Here is a 6,000-nt window from a genome sequence, read left to right as displayed (position 1 = left end):
TAATATATGATTAAAAAGGAGTAACTGTGCCTTGAACACACACCAGAAGATTATGTAGGGTGTGAGAGAATGTCTTGTGAAGGCTTTATTAGTAGCTCAACTGTACCCTAGGTTTTTAGTGTTATCAGAAAAGTAATGATCTATACTGCTGTGTTTTTTTCCCCCTGGTCTGCAGGAAGACAGTTTTTAAGCAGCTGTTGCTTAATGCCACGAAAAGCTACCATGATCTGGGATCAGAGCAGTTATGAACAACAGGATCTTTGTTTTTTGTTATTCTAAGTAGGAGCTGTTCTCTGCTCTCATGACTTCAACTTTCCTCTGTGTTTTAATCAAAATGATGCCCCTTACTTACTCTCACTTAAACTGACAGGTTTTTGTGTGTGTGCAATAAGGCACATATTTACAATGCTAAATTGTCTTTTAGTCTGTTGTTCCTCCATCTCACACCGAAAGCCAAAACAACTGCTAAAATTGCCATTCTGCACCTAATCAATTTTGGAAGCAGCATTTAATTCAGTGGCTGCCAGGAAGAAATGCATTTCCGCACTCTTGGCTCTGGATAAAACACAGTAATTCAAACAATTTCCTTCACTTGTATGAGATTATGTCCTTTTTGGGTAGTTGATACTGTGGGTTCTAGGCTAGTCTAGCTAAATAAAACCTCAAGGTGCCAGACTGGGCCTATTTCTTGGAGGAGTCAGATATTTCTTATTCTCAGCTTATGTTTTATGAAAGTAAACCTACATCTAAGTCCCTCTGGCACAGTAATAGGGATTTGCAGGAGTTTAGCAAGCTAAAGCAGATTCTGCAAACTGAGCAGATATATGTTTAAACCCATGTAAAAACTTGACTGGGGGAGTTTCATAAATCCTGTTTGCTGAATGTTTCAGTAAGCCAGTTGTTTGGTTTGCTAGGGTATGAAAATGTAGTTAGCTGAGAGAGTTATCTATCATTTGAAGGTTATATTCCCTGCAGAAAGATCAAAACTGGCTGAAGTTGATACCATTTATGTTAATGAAGGTATTTTAAATTGATATCTATATTATAGTTATGAATTGTCATGGTTACAACAACTGAAAGAAAAGGCCTATAAAAACCTCCTGCATAAAGATAACAGTGTAAAGTTTCAATCATTTAGGAGTTTATTATAAAAACCAAGCCTCTTTTGCTGGAGTCCTTTTTTCAGATAGTGATACTCTGTTTTACTGTACCTGCACAAGTTGTGACATAGGCCTCTAAATCTAGAACACATATAGACTGTATCATGACAGTGAGATAAATGTTTTTTTGGCTTGCTATAATTACCAGCTGATGTTATTTTTAAATGAAATTGAATTTAATAGGAATGCTATTTTTTTCAGCTTTATTTGAATTGTGTCAGTAGTATAAGATTGCATTGTCTGTGTCACTGACAGTGTCTGAAAGAAAGTCTTCATAGTACTCCACCATTCCCCTTTATCATTTTGGGACAATATTCAAATTGGTGCTTCAGTTGTAATGTGTGAATTTGGTTAACTGTGGTAGTTCAGCTCTTGAAAAAATGTGCCAATGCCTTTAATCACTTGTTCCAGCTGCAGTACTTAAGTGCTTATGCATCCTTTTTTAAACCAAGCATTAATGATGTGTTAATTTTTTTCATTGCCTGAAGGAATATAGATATGAATGAAAAATTATGATGGTTATGTTTAGCAGTATATAATAGTGCAAATGTCACTAGCATAAGATTTCATAGGCATTCAGAAGAAACAAAAAAGATAAATTGAGTTTTTGGTGTGGTGGGGGTTTCTTGGGTATTCTTGCTCATCTTTGAGATTGTAATTGGAGTTGAAAGTAATTTCCCTGCTTTCATATATTTATTTTCCTGTGAAAATTAATGTAGAATTTTCTATTGTAAATGCTTTTGTATTTAAAAAAAAAATGTTTCTTTAAAATATAAACACAGCTTTTTGTTGTCAGTAGCAGCAGACTTCTGATACTGCTGCTAAGCAAGTATAAGGATCCACTTTTTTTCCTCCTCATCTTGGTTAAAGAAACATCCATGTTAAATTACATGTAATTTTAGCTGATTCACTTGAAAATAAAACGAATTAGTTCTCTTTGCTTCACTGTATGTCTTCATTGTATTTATGTAAAACTATAAAATCCAAGAAGTTGCTTGCTATAAACCAGTCATTTAGAATATTAGTGGACTAGAAATCAGCTGGGATAGGGTGTTGTGTATTGGAATCAAAATGGAGCATGCTGTTAAGAAAAAGGAGAGTGAAAAGGATTTCCTTCATGCATAAGCAAAGCATGTACTTTACAAATTGCAAGTGAAGGAAAATGCGAGTTTAATCAGCTTCTATGCTGCCTACTTAGCTCCTTTCTATTCTGTCTCTGCTGGTAAAAATTTGTCTTTGCATGAGGTTTTAGGTATTCTGTTCCTATAGTATGAGCATAGCAGAGCCATGTAAGGACAAGGAGAAACTCTCTGAGGAGGAAAGGAGGACACAAGGCCAGCTTTGAAGGTTTGGGTCTCCCATGCTATAGCCAGGCACAGAGCCAAACATCCAACTGATACCCAGAGCATCACATGTAGAGGTGACATTGGGTTTGTAATCCAGCCACAACAACATTAGTTAGAGCAATCTGTAATTTTAATAAGTGTTTTATGGAAATAGATCCTTTAGTGAAGTTCAAGGGATTTTAGTTATTTTGTCCAATACAGGAAATAGTGATGAATTACCCAAGAAAAGCAAAGCACAAGCATGCCCAGGGTTTGGATTTTATATGGGTATTTTTATATGGGTATTTGCACTAACTTTGCGTGGATGTGTATCATGGCTACTTGTATCTTGAAGCTTTTTGGCCAAGCTGTAACTGTTCCCTTTTGGAGTGCTTTTTCTCCCCATCTTATTTCCCCTCCCCATCTCTGAAACAAACTTGAGAGTTATAATGTTTACATTGAGACATTTGGGGGGTGCTTCTTGCTAACATAGTTTATGGCAGAGATTGCGAACTAGGGATCGTCCTTAAAGGAAAAGGCAGATTCTGGCAAACGTAAATTGCCTTTTCTTCCCACCTCTTCTTTGACTCAGCTTTTAGGCTCTCCAAACCACACTAAGATCACTATTTGTGTAAAACTTCAGAGGTTTGTGTCCACCTGTCCCTTTCCTGTTTTCCTCCTACCTTACCCTACTAAATACTTGTGGGTGATTTGGTGGTTACAAAATGTTGTCCATTCAGTACAATCTCTCCAAGACTAGATAAATGAACAGTATGTGACCAGAGGAAATATAATCCATTGGATATTAAAAAAATATTTCCTGATAACCACAATAGCCTCCTCAAATGAATCAACAAATCTGATTTTTCACATCCTTCTTTTTGAATTTAATCTCAGCTGACTTGGAGGCTAACAGTTAATCTGGTGTTTTGAGTGTGCCAAGGTACTTCTATCACTTAAGGCTTTGTTGATAGCTGCCATTATTCTGTGTGTTCTGTGCTTCACAGGATGAAGCTAAAACCTGAGCTATTCTGTATTTTTGTTTCATGTTCCCAACCCCATCTAGGTCTTTAGCATTATAATAGATGTCTGACACGAATGTGCCTGTGACCAAAGAGGGTGAAATCTGGTCCTTGTCTTTGCACTGCTAAGGTGTTGAACACCAGGTATGAAATTCAGGTATGGCGAAGTAAAATGCAGTGTGAGGTTGCTAACACTGGGGAATATTACAGATATATGCAAAGAACTTTCACATGTTTTTGAAGTCAGAGGGAGAGCTTGATTTTTATAATTAAAAATACAGTTCTTCTGTTCCATCCCTGTAATTAATCCTATTGACATCTCATTTTATAATTCCCTGCTCCTAACCTGACAGTGCTCACTCAGAAATAATTTAACTTTGGAATTCTGTTATCTGCCAGTGACTCTGAAGACATCGAGTGTTCAAAGGAGGGATGCATAAAAATGCAAAATGGTTCACACAGAAACATTTGAAATAGTGACCTCATTCCTTCTTTGCAATCTAGTCTAGTTTTTTCTATGATTCTGTCATTTATAGTGAAAGTACTTTTTGCAGTTTGGAGGATGAAGAGAATCTTTTATCTATATAAAATGAAGGTAAATTTAGAGCTATACATTTAATGACCCGTGTGATATCATAACCTCTCACTTTAAACTCCAGCTTGTCTATGTTTAAAAACAGACTAGAGGCTTTTTGGACAGCTATTCACATCTTGCATCCTGCTAGACAGGAAATCCATACTAATTTTTCCCTTCAATAAGAAACTTCTTTGAATTCTCTCTCATGATGATAATGTACATAGAAAAATGAATCCTTAACACACACTTCTCCTGGCCTATGGATAAACCATCTATTACCAGATAAAGACAGCTCTGTATTTTGTGTTTTAGTAATATGTACTTTAGCTAATAGAGAGTTGTGAATGCACTGAAGTTAGAAAGTTCAGTTTATTTGGTCCTACTCTGTGATTCTAACTAAAGTTTAACGTCCCTCTTGAATGTTTTTTGTAGCATTAGACAGGATGTGGTTTAATATAACTTTATGCACTAACGCAAAGTGCTTGTTTGCAAGCCACTCGGGATACAGAAATGAACATATTCACTAAAAAATGAACATATACATTACATATTTTGCAATTCATATTTTACAGCTAATACACTTGCTGTAACTATATGGAGGAACACTTGTACTGCTTTGTACATTGTGCAGCAGAGCATACTCTGCTGACAATGTGGAATTCCCCCTCCATGGCACATCTTGGAAATGTTGAAGTTGTGACCATGTGTTACTGTCATTCTGAATCTGCCCTGGCATTGTGCTGAGATGATGCAACCTATGCCAACATATGCATACAGTAAAGAGCATTCCTGCCCTTTGAGACAAGAAGAAAAGAGCAAATGGAACCAGAATAGCCAGGAGAACAGTTTGTAAGTACTCTGGGGCTTGTGGAATGTGCTCCTGACAGTTCAGACATTTCACATTGATATTACCATTAGTTATAAAGATCACCCTGTGTGATGGTAGTAAAAACATCTGCTCTAATTACAACAGGAAAACAATTATTCTCCAACATCTTTGTTCTGTATTTTGGATATTTCTTTGTGTGTTTTAGTGTAAGAAGTGTAGGGGGTAAATTTCTCATCTTGCTGGAGAAATTAGAAAATATAGAAATAGCTTTTTGCAAGTGGTATCTCTGGCAAAGAGACTACTATTAAATATATAGGATGAAAATGTTATTTTGAGTTGTTTAAAGCTCTGCTACTGTGTAGCAATCTTGAACTTTTGGTGGCCTTGTATCATTTTGCAAAGTGTGGGAACTGACAACGTAATGCAGACACTTCCAAAAAGGTAATATGCTTGCTAACTTTAAAACCTTGTAAAAAATAGAATTGCTTCTTTTTCTAGGGGGGAAAGTGGGTGGGGGGAAAGCAGGGTTTTTTTTGTTTTGCTTATGTTCTGCCTGTGGTATGAAAGTTGGCTGCCCATGGCATTGAAATTAGGACCTAAAATGTTGTTTTTAGTTTCAACAGAAAGGCCAAAGGATTACTTTTCTTGTGCAAACCCTCAGCCCTTTCGATTATACTTAAGGCATTATCTTAAAATTGGTTCTCCCTCTTTGTAATTTGGGAAGACTCTTTTGCTTCATTCAACTGTAAGGCTTTCTTAAGGGGGAACATGGTCACATGTTCCCAGGCATAATCCCACTTATCCCAGACACGTTTCTGTATTACTGCAGGTAACGAATCCAGCATGAGTTCCAAAACGTGAAAATAGCCGTAGATCTAGGAAAAAAAAAATCATATGTATTTGTAACATAAAGAATACACTTTTCTTTTCACTAAACTCAACTGAAATTCTTTGGAAAATGTCCTCTGTATTTCTGCCTATGATAGTTTGGACAGAAAACTTTAATTAGTTTGTAAGGATTTTTATTATTTTATCTATGTTCATTATTTTTTTCTCAGTCTGTGAATGTTCTCTATTTTCACCATCA

The sequence above is a fragment of the Lonchura striata genome, chromosome 8 (genome assembly GCF_046129695.1).
Source record: "Lonchura striata isolate bLonStr1 chromosome 8, bLonStr1.mat, whole genome shotgun sequence".
Lineage (NCBI taxonomy): Eukaryota > Metazoa > Chordata > Aves > Passeriformes > Estrildidae > Lonchura > Lonchura striata.
Note: the sequence above shows the minus strand (reverse complement) of the source record.